This window comes from Myripristis murdjan, chromosome 22 (assembly GCF_902150065.1).
Source record: "Myripristis murdjan chromosome 22, fMyrMur1.1, whole genome shotgun sequence".
NCBI lineage: Eukaryota > Metazoa > Chordata > Actinopteri > Holocentriformes > Holocentridae > Myripristis > Myripristis murdjan.
Window position 1 is genome coordinate 28,136,396 of NC_044001.1, and position 22,135 is coordinate 28,158,530.

Sequence of the window (22,135 nt, forward strand, 5' to 3'; positions counted from 1 at the left end):
ACAAGGCGGAGTGCGGTAAAAAAAGGAACACAGTTTAATAAGGGACTTGGGGGACAAAAACAAGAACAAAAAACACGGGAGATCCACCAGCGAGGCTGGACGTGGCAGGCAGGGCACGGAGAAGCAGGGTCTGAGGAAAACAGGGAAATCCAAGAAATCACAAAAATGCTTGACCGGAGATAATGCTAGCACAAAACACAAGAGCCGACTAGTTACCACGCTTTAGTAAACGACGAACTGGCGATGAGTGGAGGTCTGGACCAGGAATATAAAGGCGGTAGATTGATGGGATGATGACAGGATGAGAACCAGGTGCGTGAGTGGAACAGGTGAGGGAGATGAGCCTGCCACGCCCAGCCTACAAAGCAGAAGGACAACACAAAGGGGAGGGGAAAACAGAGGAAAAACACACAGACAGGGACAGGGGGAGGCGGCACCTAACACAGACAGCATTTCAGAACATCTGCTGGTAAAAAAGCAGCAGTATCCCTTAACCAAGGCACTTTAGAACGAGAGGAGGGCGAAGGTGGAGGCCAGATTAAAAAGCCTTTATTAAGTCAGCGCGTTTCAACCAAGCAGGTCTTCATCAGGGCAAGAATCCCTCACACAACAAGCAAACAATTTCAAAGTTCAACAATCAATTAGAGGATGACAGATCAGAGCTACACAGAGAATCAGAGTCCCCACCCATCTGGTAGCAATCACTACATCTAATCAACACCCAAAAGGTCAAATGGTATTTATGTAATAAAGAGAAATGACAGGGAGCAAAATACATCAGCATAAACAACTAAAAATAAAATGGTAGACAACAGAAGAGAAAAGGGAGGAAAATACTGAGACTGCAGGTGAATCTAACAGTTCATACATCCAAAAGTGGATCTACAAATAAAGTCAGTCTCATTGTTTAAGAGCTTCAAATCAATGAATCCAGAGAGTTTCCCTCTTATGTAACTTCACAAGCCATCGCTTTTATATGATCAATACCTTCTGTATGGAGAAGGGAAGAATTACTGTTATGGCATTCAGCAAAATGATGAGCCATGGTATACTGCTGAAGTATGTGCATATATATATGTGTGTGTGTGTGTGTGTGTGTGTGTGTCTATGTATATGCAGAGAGAGAGAGAGAGAGATAGATTTAGATATATAGATTTTTTTCACTCTAGTGTGACCAATATAAAAACAGTTGCAAGTACAACTCAGATGATAAACCCTTTAGAGCTGTTGTGTAATCAGACTAAAACATGTTATTGAAACAAATGAGTTGGTAATGTCATTTATTGTTCAATTTATTTATTCACCATAACTTTTCCAACTCTGAAAAAAAAATATACAAGTATGAAAATGAAGGAAACTTTCACCTAAATTTGCCACTTTTCTTTTTATATTCTGATCGTAATTTTCATAAAATGCTTTAATGGAAACTTATGTGCACTCGTGCACTTAATAGAGCTGCCTCTTCAGTGTGTGTTTGCAGGCGCCTGCATGTGTGCATGCATGTTTGAATGTCACCGTGTGGGTGTGATATAGCTTTTACTTTCGCACGTTTACGACGCTGCTAAGACGTGGCCCATGGGTGCCGTTGTGCCATAAGGTCATGGAAAATGAGGCCATCGAAAACCTGCTTAACACCATCTCGACTGCTCTCTACAGGTGTAAGGAAAGCTATTATGATTTTTATGCTCTACACTCAATGGATGCTAATAGCTCTTGAGATGCATGTACTGTGAAGAGTGTGAGGATCATTGGTTTTTCTGTCTCTCGCTCTCTCTCACGCACACACACTTTCTCTCCTCTTCGCGGTGACAGCATAATCGGTGTGTGAACATCACTTACGAACTGCCAGTGTAAGATTGTGCAGGACCTGATTCCCCAAGAAATCTTTCAAAATGGACTTGTACTGCTGTGAAATGATCAGGAACTCTGTAGCACACCTTTGTATGAGTGGTACCATTCAGTATGCAATGGGAAAAGTTATGACTGCATTTGAAGCTTTATATTTTGGCATGATATCTTATCATGTGTATTGTCTTTATAGCATATTGAGGCTGAAGTCGAGTAGGCCATCAGCAAGCTACAGCACAGAGTCACATACAGAGACAATGTATACACACAAAAACCACACATACACCATTTTTAACATATTTATAAAAACAGATTTTTATAAAAATGTGCACACATCATGGATTCTTTATGTGTACACATGTTTTTCTACAGAGATCTGAGGATGATGTGATGAGGAAGAGATGAAAAATAAGGTGAGAGACAGAATCTTATAGTAAAACCTTGTTTACTTAGGTTGATAACCTTCTGCACTGTTTGGATTATTTTTTGTGTGTGTGTGTCTGTGCTTACAGAGGTTTGTAAAGTGCCAATCAAAGTAAGATTTATTAAGGTAACACTGATTAATTACTTTGCTGCAATTAAGCCTTTTAATTTACAATAAGTCAGACTCAACATTTTATTTAGCTGTTGATGTTTTTATTTTATTAGCTGTGGCACACCTTGTGATGTGGGTTTGGATCTGAGAGCTGCAAACTAATCACAGATACATTTGGGAGATACCACTTGATGCTTTAAGTCCAATGTGATGAAGTAATTATATGAACGGTATAAAAGGCAACAAAGCCGTGCTTAATGACAGCTGTTGTTGCTGGAGAACCTCGAGGTGTAATGCAATCAGTGAAATGCTACTTTTTATTTGCTCTTTGTTTACGTGACAGGTGGAAAGACTGGTGGAGCAGGCGGCAAATTGATATACAAACAGCTGGTTAATGGTGTATCTTCATACATTTACAGCTTATGTGATAGTGGAAAAGAGGCCTGTGCACATACGCCTAGTTCCTCAAGAAGTGAGATTTATAAAATAGGACCATGCATGCATGCAAAAAAAAAAAAAAAAAAAAGAATGCAAATGCATATTTCTAGCTGAGCATGCACACGGTTTTAATCATGAGTCGGCACAAAGACATGAGGCCCCAGGCTGGCTGCATGGGATGGCACTGGGACAAGCCAATATCAACACAGGCTGGTCACTGGTCCACGAGAGGAAAGCGTGTCAGGGTCACACAGGGGTGCCGTATATGTGGGAAAAGTTAGGACAATTCCAAAGGCCCTTGCCTGACAGGGGCCCCAAAAAATAGGTAAAAAGTAATATAAAATTATTAAACCATCATTGAGTAAATACATATATATATTTTTTTTTTTTCATGGGGCCCAAAATTCCTGGCGGCACCCGTGGGGTCACATTTTGCCTCAGCTAGGTGTTAGAAGTACATGCAGGAGCCACACTGCCAGTTACCAGGTGAAGCATAACATGTGTGCATGCTCAAACATCAGCCTGTTGCCTAGGTGTTAGCTTCTTAGCCAAGTGAGCATTAGCCTCTTAGCTTGTTAGCAAACATTAGGTAAAATACTTGGTTAAAGTGTGGGTTAAGCTTAGAAAAATTTTGCTGGCAATGTTACCCAGCATGCCAACATTAGCAAACCCGTTAGAGCAAACTCTGGTTTTGCTTGAACTTGGATGTGCACTTGTTCATGTGAATGTCCGAGTGTTTGACCCACTGACCCCCACGCCTGCTTTCCTATGTGGGCTCCATTTATATGACTTCATGTTACTGCTCTTTCATGAAACCACATTTTTCACACCTGGACAATGCAAAACATGACAGTGACATGCTTTCCTGTGGTGGACTGGCAGGTCTTTTACACATTTTCGTTGACACTGGGCCATGCTGGAGAGACCCTGTGCTGCTCTGGTCCAAAGCCACAGAGAAACAGCAAGGCCATGCTTGTGGACAAAGTGACAGCAGTGTTGGGTTGTAGGGGAGAGGGGGGTAATTTGTGCCAAGGGGCAAGTAGTGCCACCCCTGTTATCTAGAAAACCATAGAAGAAGTTGGTCATATGACCACATATTTTTGAAGAGGCATCCATTTCACTCATCCTGCAAAGAAGGGAGACACATGGCTTGTGAAGTAAGCACATTTCAGTTCAATAAACACTTTTTTGCCCTCCAAAGTAAAATTTCTATGATCAAGGTTTTTTGATTGCTGTGTTTGAACAATTATAGAAAACATTGAAAACAGTTCACACAGGTTTTAGTACTTTAGTAAGCTACACCATGAGTCTATACAGTTAGCATGATGTTAGCTCAAAACAGCTGGGGGATGCATTTTTTTCAAAATGGTGGGCTTGGGGTAATTTGTGCCAGTGGCACAACTTGTAATTATATACTATATATTACTTAATTGTATTTTATTGTTATTGTACATTGTCTTCTTACCTTTGATCACTAAAACCATTCAGATTCAGATGAAGATGATTTGCAGGTGCTCATTTTGGAAGTTTTATTTTGTTCTGGGTATGTGTTCATGTGGCGCTAGGCCCTGTTATAGAAAAGTGGCCTGTGATCTTGTTAAAATAATATATAAATGTTAAATAAATAATTTTGTATTGAATTTGTTTTGCTTTTATATAGCATTATCATTTGTGAGGTTAAAATGATCTGTTTTACTTCAACTATCAATGACACAATTTACCCCAGTGTATTCTCTCTGGATTGTGGCACAACTTGCCCCCGGTGTGGGGTAAATTGTGCCACAAAACCACTTTTTTTTTCAAAAGCTATATTTCTCAGTTTATATAAGATTCAAAGTGATTGTTCCCAGGGATGCACAACATCCTAAACTATATGTGCATATTTTAGTTGGAGGCATTACTGTAATCCCCTCGCTTTAAAGGCACTTTAAGTAAAAATTGGCACTACTTACCCCACTCTCCCCTATAGTTCCCTTGTAGTTATGAGTCCACATGGTGGTTGAATATCCTCTCTAGTTGTCCCATGCTCCCCCCATGCTGCTAATCCTCAGTACTATATTTGTATCTATTACAGAAAGTAGCATGTGTATGTGTGTTTTTTTTTCCAACCACTTTGCTCATGCATGAATGTATCACAGCACTAATTTAAGGGTGCTAAGGTCCTGACCATTTGCCCTTTCATTGTTGGTTGCTCATCATTTTCAGTGAGGGAGGAATTAAACTGATTTTAAGGCCCTCAGTGTGAGAGCGTCGACTGGAGGGGTAACTGTCAGCTCTGACCACTCACACTGAACACACAGGCTGGTGCAGTGCACGTTAGGGACAAGATGCAGCACACACCCCACCTTGATCTTACTCTTGTGACATGCACAGTATCATGCACACGGCGTGGCAGGGTGTTGCATGTGTGTACTGTACTGCTGCTATTTAAGGCGAGCGGCACAATGACAAGTGCTGCTGCGTTCCAGACGGTTTGAGGGCTAATGATTGAGCCAATGAGGACTTTTCAAAGATGGTGCCTGTGTAATTATGATAATTATCTTTGAGGAGTGATGACAACGAGGGCAGAGAGAGAGAGAGTGACAGAGAGAGAGAAAGAGCAAGAGCGAATCATGTAAACAGGGAGCTAGTTGTAGGCAGGCAGCATTTTAATGCGCTCACTTTCAGGTAATTTACTTGATTGCAGGCTTAAGTCTCCATCCTTTTCAGCCAGTGGAAGCAGCATGAAACTAGCATTACATCACCATCTCACTTTTAATACTGCACTGGTTTGACCTTTATGCATGGTATTTTGTGGGAGCGGCTCGGCGGTTCATTCACCGTTCCACATTACTTTGGTGCTGTGCCAGTAGCTGTGTTTCCATCCAACTGTCAAGCACATTTGAAACAATCTTGTAATGTCATAATACTTGAAATGCAAATTCCATTCTGTTGCATGCATTTTCATTACCTGGACTGAAGCGAATAAATGTGTTTCTTGAATAATCAGAAATCCACACTCCTCAGTGGTGCTTTTATGTTTGCATTTCTTCAACCAGCCACAATAATCCAGCACAGCATAAGCAGGACAAGAAGAACCCAAGAAGCTAAGTGCTGAGTAGCTGGATTGAATAGCTGCACTTGTGCAAGGTCCAGCTCTTCAATGAAATTTCTGGGTGTTTTGTTTAGGCCGGCGCTAATTTAGGAAACACTCCTCTAGGTCACACTGTGGCATCACCACCAGCATGACAGCACATGTTCTGAAGTGTTAAAGCTCTGCAGGTTTAGATCTGCCTTGAGTATCTTTCATGTCATATCATGGCCCATAATGATTAAATACCCAGTGTTCAATAATAGTCATATCAATGTCTGTTGGTGGTTCCCATGAGGGGTGGAGCTGGAGAGCAAAGGAGCTGAAGGATCAAATTGGAGGAAATGCCTGGGAGCAGGGAATGAAAAACCAGGGAGCACGGAGAGAAGATTCGTTTGATACCTGTTAAGGTAAAATACTAACATCTTAGTTTGTAGAGTTAAGTCATAACTGAAAAGAAAGGTTTCACTGAACTGAAAATACTACAAATGTAGAGCAAAACTTGTCTGGGAGCTGTTTATCTTTGGACTCAGATACAATATTCTGGATTAGCAGCCCAGGGGAGCACAGAGCAGCTGATGATGATATGGACTCATATCACCTAAGTTTCATTTTTTAAACTTTTGTTTGTTTTCATCCCTTTTATAAATTTTAAATATCACCTCAGTTTACTACTGCTTAACTTTATTTTTGTGTTTTAGTTGTTAACTTCATTAAGCTCAAGGGGTACAGAAAAGTAGGAGGATACCTAAGTTCTGGGCAAGATGTGACCACTTGATGAGGTTAGGGTAATGGTTGGGTCAGGGCTTATATCAAGCCTGTGTTGGTGAACAGGCAACACACAAACAAATTTTATGACCAATCACAGTATTTGTGGGTGCATCATCTTGCCCACAACTCATGTGGGATCCATAAAAATGCCTACCATGTGCCACGTGCCAGTTTCCCTCAAGTATACAACGTAGTTTCGGCTATGTTGCTAAACTGGTTTCACCTTGTTGCTTGTTGCTCTTGCAAATCTTGCAAAACATTGATGTTCTGTTTACAGCTGCAGAGGAGAGAGAGGAGATTCTGACAGACACAGCTTGTACAGCAGGCCTCCTTGGTACTGTTGGCCAGCCAGATATCTTTCATGCCACCACAGAGATTTGGCTTGAGTGGCACAAAACTTTGTGGAAACATTAGTAATGGGCCAAGAAAGAGCAGATACATTTTTCATGCTGCTTGGCCAAAATGGGGCGTGGCAGTGGGTGTGGCCTATCACAAAAAAGTCAATAACTTCCAAAAGAATTCACATAACACGGCAAAAATGTATGGAAATCTTGGTCATAGGGCAAAGGAGACCTGATTAACCTTTCACACCAATCGGCCTAAAGGGAGTGTGGTGGTGGGCGTGGCCTAAACAAAAGTTAAAGAACAACAGCAACAGAAATACTCCTTAAATCAACCACACACACACGCACACACACACACACCTGTTTAATGTTTGAATTTATCAAGAAAAAATATAACAGAAGTTTAATTTAATGAATTATGTGACGTGGAAATATCTTGAGCGCTGCACAGTGTTGGTGGAGGTACGCTCTCTACTGAGTACCAGCTTTCTAACTGTTGGTTGTGTTGACCTAATAGATGTGTCTTCTCGCTTAGAATGCAGTGATGAAGGCTGTGTGTGCGTTCAAGTTTGGCACAGTGGACTGTTGTCAGGCAGCTGGCACCGTGTCCCAGCCCCGAATCTTTCTCTAGTTCAGAGTGCCGGACTCGTCGGGAACCTCTCTCACACTGTACTCTATTTCTTTCCTCACCTCCCTTCCTGTCTGTTTCCTGTCCTCACTGTCTGACACATCACTGGCACCATGAGGGGAGGTCCTATCATCTTTTTTCTGTTGTCTCAGGTAATTTCCTTTAAAGCAAAAAAGTGTCAATTTTCACGACAAGCCTCTCCGCAAGTAGAACAACACCAGATGACACTGTACACAACAAGAGTCTCCCGTCCTCTCCTCTCCCTCGCAAACAAACAGCTCTGATATATCTGTAGCTTCCGAGAAAGCTCTGAGGAGGCTGTTGTCACTACATGATCACAATCTGTGTGTGTGTGTGTGTGTGTGTGCGTGTGTGTGTGTGTGTGTGCGTGTGTGTTCTTGTCTTTCTCTCACAAAGAATACAGGAAAGAGAGGTCCTTCGAAGTAGCCAATTAGAATTAGTGAAATTTGTGAATGAAATTTGACATTTTGGTTGTAGAGTGGTGCTGCAGGAAAGGTCAAAAGGTCACCATAATTGAGAGGGTATATTCTCTGGTGAATATGAATGAACTCTGTTTTTTTATTTAACCTTTATTTTACCAGGCAGAGTGCCACTGAGACAAAAGTGTCTTTCGAAAAGGGGCCCCGGGTGTAGTATCCCTTTATGTTGTGCGGACTCCTCGTTAAAGAAAACTTAGATGAAGTGTATTCTGGTAACTTTCCAAGACGTTCCCTGTAGATGAAGGTATACCAGGGTAGTACAGTGATCTGAAAGTACACTACAGTTTTTTTTTTATTAAAATGTTTTTATTGCAGCCATTGGGTGTAGAAAACATCATGAAATGAGAATCTGAAGTGCTCTATGCAGAGAGGCAAATGGGTCAGTCAGCATGACTTTTACTCTGCTGACCTGAGTTCAAATCCTGAGTGAGGGCAGTGTTTGTTTTAAGTTAGCTAATATTGGCAATCCCTGGCACACAAATTCAATCCTGACCTTATCCTAACCTTAACCATTACAACAAACCTTTCCCTAACCTTAACAACAGGTCTCACTCACCAATATCTTTTAAAGTTTTTTTCTTCAATTTCTTCTTACGAAAGATCCTAAGAAAAGTCTACATGGGATTCATGACATGGGATTGTTCGCATCTGTGTTCTTACTGTTTTCATAAATTGAAAACATGTCAGGTTACTTTCATAGGTAAAAGTGGGGATGATCCAATCAGAACACTACCTCAGTTTATGTGACGACACTGAAGGCAACACATAGGCTGTTTCAGGGGGTAAATGTAACCTAGTGATGGCGGACAAGCAATATCCGGTCGGGTTCAGACACAAAAGAAGAATGGCTGTGGGCTTTGGATCGGGCTCGGTCTCTATGCTTTCGGGCTCAGGTCAGATTCAGACCAAAATATCTCTAACAACAGCTGTTAATGTAATTATTATTATTAGAGAACACTTGTAAAGCAGACTAATACAGTTAAATATATATAATACAGTTAAAAGTCAGTGTAGAGTTGCACTGAATATTAGCACTAATGGAATGCGTCTTGTCCAATCAAATCGAACTGTTGTTAAAACTGTTTTATATTACAGTCAGCCACTTTCAGAAACTCCCAAGTCTTGGTGGATGATGAAGATTGTAAAACCCCCATTTTAACTGGGTTTACCATCCCTTGATGTAATAGCTGAAGCTCAGCTAAGGTAGATGAGGAGGCAAAGTAACAGACAATATCATAACAGTAAAGCTGAAGCAAGGAAAGGAACAGGACCAGATGTTTGCTTGTAGTTGGAGAGAAACATGATTTTAGTCTGTGTAAACAGCTTAGTGGAAGTTTCAGTTTCTTTTCAGTCAGTTTCAGTGTAAAGTTTGAAGTCTCTAGTGCCTGAGAATGGCGCTGCAGGAAAGGTCAATGTGTCCCCAAAATGAACAAGGTTTGTCCTCAGGGGATGAACGTAACACTGCGCAAGACTATGGGAAGTTCTTAACCTGAGAAGGTTTCAATGTCCTGTGGTCTGACAGTTTCTTGGTGAGTTTAAATTCTTCAGAGAGGCCACAGCATTAAGGATCTGTCTTTGCGTTCTTGAGTCAAAATGAAAACAGGTTTCACTTTAGGATCCTCCTGGTTTGGACTTTGGATTTGGAGTGCTTATGTAGAAGTTAGTCCACTTTTTATAAGACTTTTTTGTGTATTTATACTCATTTATCCTGTATATCATTTCAGCTTCTGAAACTTGGCTTTGAAAAGTCTTATCTATCGTTAGTCTTGATGCTGCCTTTGTGTTCAGGCCCTTTAAAAAAGAGGTTATAAATCGCAACTGCAGGTTAAATGAAGAAAAATGCAGGAAGCTCTACTCCCAAAATATCATTATTGGTATTCAAAGCCCATATCTGTCTAATCCTATACATCCATGGGGAACTGTCATTGTTAAAGAGTGCTCCTTCCTCCATAATCTTTCCCAGAAAGGTAATGCTGGCCAGCTAATGGACTTACTTTGGAGTGTTAGTGAGTCAGGGCCTGCCGTTGAAAAGATCCATCATGGGGCTTTGGCTAAGCTTTTTGCTCCTCATGCCAATGGTGGTTGATCACAACTGGGGTTCAACGCGATAATCTGGTGGATTTGTGATGGATCACTGAGGTGGTGAATCAATGGATACGGATATAGCACCTATCAACTGTCATGCTACTGCTGGCCAAAGGTAGGATAGCACTCTGAACTGCATTTATTTGGAAGTTTGACCTGCTTGTGGTGTTGGCTTTATGTTAATGTCCTTTGTCTGTGCAGAAACATTGTGGTTGCTGACTGGCCCACAGGTCCCAGGTCTGTATTTTCTCCTCTGTTGAGACTGAGACCCCTTTACACACAGGTGTACTTCTCAGCATTGGCTTTTAAGAGTCATTTTTTGCATTGAGAAATTGATGAATACTTTAAATTCATGAAATTGTTGTGTTCATAACATTTTCTACATTTTCAAATGTTTTTTGCAGCACCATAAGGAGTGGTCTATCAGCAATCATGTGCATTGTGGTCACCTATGGGATTATCCCTCCCCAGTCGCTGGTTTACATCCACTCTGATTTGCACACACTGTGATTTGCTGCTGTGAAGAGACTGAAACACTGGGTGTGTTTGCAGTTTAATCCTTTGCAACCTGAGCAAATTCACTTGATTTCTTTCAAATACATGGAGAAAAAGGAGATTCACAAATCAGCAAGAAATGACTACTAACTACAGTTACAAGAAAATGATCAAACATATGCAAAGACATGGTAGGATAAAAAACACCCTGAAAATGAGAAAATTACTGCAGAACATTAGCAAAAATTATTTAAAAAAATACAAAAAAAAAAAAAAAAAAAAAAACTATTTGTAAATATTACAATTATATATATTTTTTAATTAAATCACAGGAAAATTACTATAGATTTCCCACATAATTATCCCGAAAACTTATTTTAAATTTACTTCAAGGAATCATCCCACTCTGACAAAAATGAATTAAACCTTTCCAAATAAAAGCCCACCCACAGTCTCCAGTGATTCAAATGGTTAATATATAGATTTGTATTTTTTTAAGACAAGAGAGTGTATCATCCTTTCTGGGTTATTATGGATTTAAGTTTGTGTTTGTACCACTGCTGTTGTTGATCTTACAAGAACATGTTCCTTTTGCCTTTATTCCACTGCAGAAAGGTTCTTTCCAGCACCACGCTCACATAGCCTTACTGAACCTCCACGGTGTTGTAAAGAACTAATTCACTCGACTTCTCTAAGAAACATGCAGCACATGGCGAGGAGCAAATCAGCAGGAAACGCCCCACAAATGAGTCAGAAATTACTACAAAGAAACAGCTACAAAAATTGTCAAAAAAGACCAAAAAATATATATTTTTAAAAGACAATTTCAAAAAACAGAAAGAAAAAAAAACTAAAACAAAAACAAACAAAACAGAAAAACAATAAAATAATAAAGTGAGCCAACTGAATTAAATGATTCACAATTAAGCAAATTTTGTTCAGAGGTTTCAACTAAATCTTCTAAAAAAAAAAAGCTTGCCCAGAGCTTCCTGGATCCACAGAGGTACAGTTTTATGAAATACACTAAGCCAGGGCTAATAACAGAATCAAAGAATAGGCTACCTTAAGAGCTGCACTGGGTTGATTAACTCTTTTTTCCATTATCAAACCATTAACTGCTCCAATGAATAAGCATCCTGTTTAGGATCAGTAAAACTGTCATGTTTTTTACATAATGTTCACATAACTAACTGAACTAATTTGAATATTTAATAACCTAAAAGGGAAAAAAACATTAACAACAGGAAGAGCAGCAGGCCTTCAGTAAAACCTGAAACAGACAGAGGCCATTTGAAGTGAACGGTTTGCTCCTCGTGAGGAATCTCCCGCCATTTTCAGCACATTGGACAGCGCACGTGCCAGCTCCATGCTGATGCTGCCTTCAGGTCCCGTGGGAAACCGGGGCTTCACGCTGGAAGTAGTTGCCCGCGGCTGGTAAACGCTTGCAGGAAACATGGTTCCTGTGAGCCGATCAGACGGCAGACACAAGCAGGAGACACGGCTCACCCCGGCGCCCAGCTGGCCAGCAGGCCTGCTGCGGACACTCACTGTGATACTGACTTATTTTTGTGATCACCTGCTTCAAAATGCTGTGTCAGGACCTGACTGCCTCCCGCATTTTGGGGTTTGCTTTGAAATGTGACTGCTTTGAATTGCTTGCCTGTTTTGAACCATCAAGTCAGTTCAATATTCATTGTTTGCACGTGACATGAACGCAAATTTATTTTCAAAGGCTCCGCCAAACAAGAAATCTAGGTTGTTTTTTTTTCTTTCCGAGCCCTATTTTTCAGAGACTGCATTTCTGAATATAATTTGATCAATGACTGATAAGACTGGCTGTTATTTTTATTACTGATATTCTTACTGTTATTATTACCTTTATTTGTTATATGTGATAAATAGGTTGATGTTTCACCAAGAACAATGGTTCTGACTTCTTCGAGTAGGCCTATTATTTTTGTTGTTATTATTATTACTTTTAAATTGATCTACATTTTCAGATAAGGCATCAGTGCATATTTTGGCTTATTTTTTGTTCAGTATTCTAAAGACAAAATCTTAAAGATGATATCTGTGACGCAGTGGAGAGTGGCCGTAGCTCACCATAGCCAGGTTGACTGTCATGCATGCACAGCCTATATGCTGACATGACAGCCAGCAGAGCACGGACACATGCAGAGATGTGTCTGTTTTTAATAGTTCCCATGTAGCGTTTGTGTGTGTCGGCGACACTTTCTAGACTGTACACCTTTAAATGGCGTGTGCGCGGCGCTGAGGAGAGGGCGGACCGAGCGGCGTGTGTGTGTGTGTGTGTGTGTGTGTGTGTGTGTGTGTGTGTGTGTGTGTGTGTGGGTGTGTGTGCGTGCCGCCAGTCGCACCGAGCGTGCAGCGGCTCTGTGTGTGTGATGCACCGCGGTCGACGCACCGGTGAGGGACGGTAAAACCAGCCTGGTACCGACTGGTACTCACAGACCTGTCGTCCAAATCAACACCATTGCCGAACATTATTTTTTTCCAGCTTTTACCGCAATTCTGGATTTAAAAAAAACTCGACTATCGGTGGAGTTTACCGTGGGATTTTTACGCATTGGATACTCTGGTAGTCTATTTAACTAAGGTCAGTAGCGCTCTCCTGTATTCCAACTTGTACACATTGCTTGTGCGCAAGAAAAAGCGTCCTTAATTTGTTTTTCTAGAGCTGAAACAGGAGTGTGTACACAGGCACGATGGACAGATGAGGTAGAAAAGGCTCGTACTTTCCACTGTTGACGCACAGGTAGCGTGGAACTTCCCACTTTTGCAGGACAGTTCCCAGTTTAGGGCAAAGCGAGGCTTTCCAGTTAGACGCACTGGAATTATGTGGCGAACCGCAGGACAGATGGAGTCTCCTTGAAGGAACAGCGGGGCTTTCGGGCTTTGAAAGTGGGGCACTTGAGCCGAGTCGGGTCGGTCGAGTCTCACCATGACAGCTGGGGGATATAGATTTACACTCACATACTCTCCGCTCCCCAAAGGCAATATTTATCATATGAATTATTAATTTTTTTCTCCGGCAAAACAGGGCAGGCAGCGACATACTGTACACGATGTGAACTTAACCCACGCTCATAATAAACGCTTAAGGCTCTGGAGGGAGAATTTCCCCTTTACCGTGCTATTCCAGGATGATGATTAATAAATAAATAGAAAGCCAAGTGTCCAATGACCAACCATTGTTCTCGTCTGCAGCCTCATGTTATAATGTCAAACAAAATGCACCCTGAGCAGGGCGAGCACGTCCCCCCCCCCCCACCACCCTGTGCAAAATGAGCCCCAGTCACAGCCTCATAAACGCTCTTTAAATATAAATGCATATTTTGATGCGCTTCGATCATTTAATACAGCGCTCCCGCTTGTTTATCACGGAGTTTGGTACATGACCTTCTCTGTTAACACAGATGGACACCGTGCACTAATGTACACTAGCAGGTAGCACACTTCCACACCGTGCAATTGCATTCCTCCATTAACCTAAAAAAAATCTAACGCCTGGATGCTGTTTTCTTATGGTATTTTTGACATCATTTGAATGTATATGCCCATTTTTGCCCATTTTGAAACAAGCCGAGGCCAAACAGATGCTTTTAAAAACGAAATAGCCCCAACACATCAAAACATAAGCATAAAATATCTGAATTTCACCGTAATAATTGCACCAATATTAGGAGACTGTATGAAACACCTAATATTCTAACGTTTTAGGTATGAAAAATATACTATATGGGTTCTAGACGATTTATATTATTTCGGTTGACTAAATGGCGCCCAGACCGACTGCAGGGAGGGTTTTTAGCTGGTGAAACCAGACCTCCCAGTAAACTGAATTTCAGCTATTGAGCTGCCAACTTTTTTCCTACATCAATCCCCTGCACATAAGCCTACATCTAATAAAGCAGGGCCTATTTATAGGCCTAAAGTGCAGACCAAATTCAAATGCATTGTATTTTAATCTTAAATGAGCATTGCTTTTTTTCCCACCGTTTTCATTTACTACGCGACGAGCACCGCATGCCTTAATTATGCTGCAAGCTGAACTGTTGCCACTGGAAGGAAAAAAAAAAATATGAGGCCTTTTGCAAAAAAGCTGCGTTCAGTGGCAAGGCATTGTTAGGTGTTAGGTGGGAACCAGAGAAGGTGTGTAGATCTCTTATCTTTAATGTCTTCATCTTTTACTAAAAATTATTACTGTCTTTTTTTGCTGATGAAATTCATTGTAACCTATTTCAAACTGGCAGGGTTGGGGGGGCGAGGAAAAAGGAGGAGGTGTGTGTGTGATGAAGGGGTTGGAGGGGGGTGATTTTATTTATCACTGTTACACACATTCGATGTGTCGGATTTCAAGAGTTAATAGGATTAGATTATATTCTTGTATATTTATGCAAGGAGGGGGGGGATTCCTAATCAGGCTTATTCCCAAAAAAAAAAAAAAAAAAAAAAAAAAAAACGGGATTCACCAGAATGGGCGTGACCCAACAGAGAAAAATGCGTCTCTTTTTCCACCGCAAAGGGCCCAAAGGTGTGTTGTTGTTTTTTCCCCCACCTGGTACTGTAGGGAAAAAAATCTTTTGAAATACTGAAGCTCCAATTATCCAATTACAGCTACGATATTATTGTTTCTATGATTTATATGTATCTATCTGTCCTTCTCGTTCCTGCCTCCTTTCCCTTTTTCTTCTTTTCTCTGAGATTTGCATTTTGCTGCACTGTTGAGGGGAAAAAAAAGGATGAGGCCAGATAAAAATTGAAATATGGCAGGTAAATATGTGAGCGAAGGAAGGCAGTGGTGTTGAAAATAATTATCGAGGCTTAGTTTACAAGAAGAAAAAAAATCATAGAAAGACCAAGATGTGGCTGTTACAGTATGCAGTGGTGCCGCGGATGGAATTGTAGGCCTGCATGCGGATTCCCTGAAAAAAATGTTAAAACCCCTCCGTGCATGGATGGGGATGGGGGTGGGGGTGGGGTTTGGGTGGGGGGTATTTTTGGGGTGTGTATGTGTGGGGGTGGATTGTGGATGGAGGCCGTTTTGGGTAATTTGGCTGTCCTGCTTTTTTTTTTTTTTTTTTTTTTTTTTTTTTTTTTTTTGTCCTGGTTGGCAGCCGATTAACTGCGCTGACAAATCAAGCGCAAAAAGCCAAGGGCTCTCAAGGTAACACTAATCCCTATGGGCGGGGAGAGACAGTCAAATATTACGCAGGATTTTGGAGAATGCTCCTTTCTTTAATTCGGTCGTTTTTTTTTTTTGTTTTTTTTTGCGTGTGTGTTGAGGGAGTGTGTTTTCTTTTTCCTTCATTTTTATATTTTAAAGGAGTGTGTGAACTGTAAATATTCTCTCACTCGGCCTCTAAATTGTCTCTCGTGCTGTTGAAATTCTGCCATAAATTAAATAAGGCCTATAATAAAATAGGAATGAAGTCGGGAATAAGGATAGGGGGATAGGAAAAATATTTCTCCTTTTGTTGCAGCTACGTCATACAGTTACAACACACACACAAACACACGCACAGAGGTGCTTCTCTAAAATATCCACATTTCATACCAATTAATACAGGACCCATCAGGGCTTTTTTATTCATAGCAAAATAACATATCATAGTAAATAAAATAGATGAAAATGAATTGCAGAAGTCAGTCAGAAATTGCAAAATCAACACCAAAATGATAAAAAAAAACAAACAAAAAAAAAAAAAACAGTTATAAACAGTTATATAAGTTATATAAGTTGACACTGTTGAATGATTGAGATTGAGGTTTATGGTGATGTGTATGAAAGTGAGTGTGTGTATGTGTGTATGTGTGTATGTGTGTGTGTGTGTGTGTGTGCAGACGCTGAGGTGCAGGCGTTGGCGTGTGGTGGTGTTTACAGGCATCAGTGTGGTGTGAATGCAGATGTGGCTGTGGTGTGTATGCAGAGCTGCCGAGGTGTGTGTGTGTGTGTGCTGTGCATGCTATGTGTCGGTGTGGTGTGGTGTGTGTGTGTGTGCAGGGTGTTTGGATGGTATATGGTGTATATGCAGGTGTTAAGGTGGTTATGGCATTTATGCAGGTGTGTATACAAATGTGAGCGTGGTGTGCATGCAGGTGCTGGTGCATGCGTGCGTGCGTAAGTGTGTTTTCTGTGGCGTTCATACAGATGTTGTCAGTGTGTGAGTGTGTGTGGTGTGTACACAGGCGTCGGTGGGGCGGTGGGTGCTCTCTAACTGGGTGATGTAATGCCATGAAGGGTGCTGCAGCAGAACCACAGAGCCCAGAGGAGGCGTGTCTTGCCTGCAGAGTAGCTGGATGCCAGTGCCATGCCCATGCTGTGCCCGCGTCTGTGCTCCGTGCACAAAAAAAAAAAAAAAATAAAATACAAATAAATAAATAAGAGGCCAAAATAAATAATCACATGTAAACCCACCCATCCCCACTTTCAGTTGTCTCCTTTCTCTTACCTCCTGTGTTTTGCTCAGCTGATCTAAAATACCAAGGCTTCGGAAGCAGAGAATGTATAGTGGCTTTCTTCTTATGGCAAACAATATGTGTAAAAATCAATTGCATTTTCTGAAAAGCATGAATGTATGCCTTTTCTTCCCAAACTAACATCTGTCTAGTATGACTGCTAAGATGCAACACATTTATCAACAAAGATTCTGCACGTTTCTGCTCATTTTCTCCCAAACTCCCAACTCCAATTTAATTTTTCCTGCCTTTTATCCAGCAATTAAATTCCATTCATTCCACTACGATATGAAAAATTAACTTTCAGAGACTTCAGACTTTCTTCACACCAGTATTCCATCACTGTAATGAAGTCGTCCACGTTAGTTTTCCTAAAAGCAGCAGCACTATTGGGCTCTGACGACTTGAAATTGGACAAAGTGAAACGCTCCTTCCGCCAAGGAAAATAGTTCTCAAGGAAACGTTTGCTTCACACAGCAAATAATCAATTTTGTGGTTTATGAATGGTGATGACGTTGTCAGCTGCAGAAGCAAAACATTATGAGGTGGCTGTGTCAACCAAAAATATCAAATTTAAAATGAAGGGATTTTGATTTTAGGATCTTTGGCATTGCAATGTAAAATGTGAGTAAGTTGTAGTAAACAGGCCAAACATTCAAATTCACTGGTATGGTCCTCAAAAATTCAAGGATAAATATCTTTTAAAAATCTCCTTTTTGCCCTTTAGTTTCTTTCCTTCTTTTTTGCACAGGTGTATGAACAGTTTTTGAAATGATCTCATCTTATGCATTAGGTCATTTTGCCATGAAATTCCCCCAGATTTATCCTGCACATGAAATAACGGCTGCATATCCCTGGGTGTGTGTGTTTGCAACATGACGAGGAAAGGAAAAGAAAGGAAAGGAAAGGAAAGGGAAGGAAGAGTGACGTTTGGATATTTGACGGGATGCATGAGTGGGAGCGGATGAGGTAGAACATCCCTCCCTCTGTCTCTGTCACTCCCCCTCTGTCTCTCTCCATTCGTCTGTTTCTCTGCCTGTTTCCACCTTCTCTTTTTCTTCTGCTTCACTCCCTCTCGCCTTGCCAGTGAGCCTGCAGGTCCCGATCAAATGATTTTGGAATGTAGAGGAAGAAACATACACCTCGTTTTGATGTATTTTGTGCATGTGGCATTTAAGTGGCATTTAAATGGCATCGTGTGTGTGTCTGTGTGTGTGTGTATTGGATTTATTGATCAGTTGGTTACATGTGAATAAAATCTGACCGTTTTATTATGTTTGTGTGTGTGTGTGTGTTTGAGAGAGAGAGAGATGTGGTGCAGTCCTCCCACCCTGTCCTCTGTGATATCATCTGCTTGCTGCGGAGGACATTTTGTCGCTGCATCTGTACGGTGTGTGTGTGTGTGTGTGTGTGTGTATGTTTTGTGTCGATGATTTTGCAGAGTGTGTGTTTGTGTGTGATCACCACAGCACCTGCTGGAAAATTGCGGGCGAGTTGCAATCATTTAAACACAAGGGGCCTACCAGAGTGCTTCTTATTTGCATTTACACACACATACTCGCACACACACACACAAACACTCCCACCACACACACACACTCCATTCCAGTCTCCTCTGGTTGTTAATAGGATCCGGAGTGCTGCTGCCTTTTGTCAGTGTGTGTGTGTGGATTCGTCCCTGTGGGGTTCGTCAAAGAAACCTTTCACCGAGAACAATGATCCATGCCGTTTAGCCTTTTAACCCCTGACGCTCCCCATGCCGCGACAAAAGATGAGCAAACACACACACGCACTCACACACACATACACACACACACACACTCCTCACATATCCTGGCAAACTAGAAATTACACCCAGACAAGCCTGCATTTGTAAACAGACGTGTGCCTGCACTATAAGAGATGCATAAATCTGTCAGCACAAAGATGCACACACACACACACAGAGAGAGAGAGAGAGAGAGAGAGAGAGAGAGAGAGAGACTGTATGAAAAGTGTGTGTGGGGTTAGTGCCAGCGTGGTGTATCACTTACACACTAATTGTCTCTCCTCTCCTCTTCCACCCATGCTTCATCTATCCCTGTCTGTCTCTGCCGGCCCAAGTTTGGGTGCTCCTGCGGTCCCTCAGGTGCTGTGCTGAGTGTGGAGTCCATTGTCCCACCATGCAGGGAATATTAGCTGCCTATTAGCTTACACTCCGTATGGGTCTGTGCAATATGAGCAGCCTTATTGTGGTCGGGCAGATGATGGGGCATGTTCACATGACTGGCCGTTTGATGAAGGGAGTAAACACTCACAGTGCAATGGACAAGAGCAGTGGTTTTCAAAGTGGGGACTGGGGACCCCCAGGGGTCCTTGAAGGGCTCCCAAGGGGTCCCTATTAAAATGAGGAATAGCTTAAACGTCTGTGTAAAGATTTCTCAAGCATTTAAACACAAGAAATCTGATCCAGCATCATGAATCTGGCCATAGAAATATAGCTTTCTTGTTGTTTTTTTAAAAAGCTTTTTTTTTTTTTTGGCTAATTTGTTGATAATCTTTTCCCCCATATTTTTCAAAGAAATAAGGTTTCAAATTATTTCAACTTCATTGTGATTTAATTCACCAGAAATAGGTAAAAGGAAATGCATGAGTGATTATTTGAACATTCCACTTTAATCTCGCATCTTTGAATCTATTTGTCAGTTTTCACCATCAAAACGATTTAATACTGAACACAAACCAAACTATCTTTAACATCAGCGTCCACTGGGCAAAATCACCTCAAGTGGGGGTCCAGGGCTTTATGAGAGTCAGTCTGGGGGCCCAGAGGCATGACAGAGTTTGAACACTCTCTGGACTACACTGTAATAATGATGCCGCTGTTGCATGGAAACCCTCCAAAAAGTCAGAAATACAGAAAAAAAAAAAAATTGTGATTGGAAAAAAATAAAAATGAAAAAGGAAGCAGCATTTCAAACATTATAGGACACAAGCTTTCCCTTGAAAGCCAGACTAATGAAGTAATAATAATATGAATAACACCAGTAATAAACTTATTCCCGGGTTGTGTACCTTGTGACCTTATCTGATTTTTAATAAAAGGCCAGTATTTAGCCAACATATCAGTCTAACGTGTAGACATGACAGGTTAAAACCCAGCAGCAGAGTTCAATGTGATTCCTGTGGTGTGCATCCTCACAACTACAACATCCACCTTATTTTAAAACCACACAATGGCTAAAACATGATATGAGAATTAGATGATATTTAATAAGGGGGTCAACCATCCTCCAGTGAAAACTGCTTCCCATGGACAGGTTCATGACACAACCCTTTTTGTCAGCTCAGTGGCAAGAAGCTAAAAGCTGTTTCACAGTAAATAAATACACTATGTGCTGTTCAAGTCATTCAAAGGTGTGGGAATGGATTTCTCTGGTCCTTCAGTGTTTAGAAATATACAAATAAGAACCGTATACAGACATAGATTATATATATATATATATATATGTTCCATTGAGGAAAAATAAAAATGAAGCCAAGCGATCATTTGATGACTGGCAAACCAGTTTGGAAATTGACGTAGTGATGAGTTGACTGGTATAACACCATTATCTATTTTTTTTAAATGATGGATATTACATTATTATGCCAATGTCCACACACAGACACACACACAGACACACACACATATATATCTGAATCAGGATTACTAGAAAAGAGCATATGTACCCAGTTGACATTCTCTGGATGAATAAATGTGAAATGACTCTCTCTCTCTCTCTCTCTCTCTCTCTCTCTCTCTCTCTCTCTCTCTCTCTCTCTGTCACTCTCTCTCACTTTATGATTTGCTGACAGCCAAACGTTTGCCTCTTATTGCATCATGGCATTCATGGAGCAACATTCCTAGTGATATCCTATTCTGGAGCCCACACCACATAACACCTTCTACTTCAGATTTTCACTGGATATACCAGAGCATAGCACAGTTTAATCTGATATCTGTTCATACCACACATATTTCACTATTGTATATTATTATGGATATTGGCGATGACATTACTGGGACAGTAAATGCTTTTAAGCCTAATAATCATTTCGATAGTGGCTTTTCAGGGGATATAATGTGTCCTCTGGTGGCCATTTTGGAGGTCTATAGATGTTGGGCAACAGTGGATTAAGACAGATGATTGTATTTCTAAATTACAATACTGTCTCAGTAGAATTGAAGAGACCTGGTTGATGGTAGTGCTTTTTCAGGCCTTAAATTTGATCATTTAGGGGGCAAAACCCTTTGATCCACAAAATCCAAAAAAAAATTAATACACAAAATTTGGGCCATCAGTCAAATTCAGGCTTTAAATCCTTTGAAAAATATGTGCACATACTTTATAAGCTTGACTGTCATTAATGTCTTCAACCCTGCTGCATCTTGCACAAGATGCACAAGACATCTAAATACTTTCTATCTAATGTAATGCTGCAGCCATAAAACAATGGCATCTTGGCTTTGAAATATTAATTCTATAGTACATATATAATACACTACTACTATAATATTTCATTTCACACTATAACAGTGATGGAGCTCCCCTGAAGCCAACAAATACAGAATATGTTTGTGACATTATCATGGGAAAAATAAGTTATTTTTTACCAACCTGAGGGAAATTTATGGAACTCAGGGGGTAATATTTACGAAAATGCCCTTAAACGTTCCATAATCTATACAGAAAAAAGGAACGTCATCACAAATACAGTTATGAACTGGATATTTACTCAATACCTCAACAACATGGCATTTATATTGTCAACTCAGTAAAATGGATACTTCTATGGTTTTCTCTGTGGAACAAAATTCACAGCTTCTTCTTGAGAATATAAACTTCTTGTGTGAATGCCATGTATTGCAGGTCAAACATTTACAAGACAGATAATCCAAAGTCCGAGTTCTTTTGAATG

General features: G+C 40.8%; 1 protein-coding gene across 1 annotated transcript in view; it reads left to right on the forward strand.

Moving 5' to 3' along the window:
- The first annotated feature begins 13,265 nt into the window (after positions 1-13,265).
- nrxn3a (neurexin 3a) overlaps positions 13,266-22,135 on the forward strand; it is a 445,490-nt gene continuing 436,620 nt past the window's right edge. The window contains exon 1 of the mRNA XM_030044763.1: positions 13,266-13,331. The gene's annotated coding sequence lies outside the window, so the exon portion shown is untranslated. The remainder of the gene's footprint in view (positions 13,332-22,135) is intronic.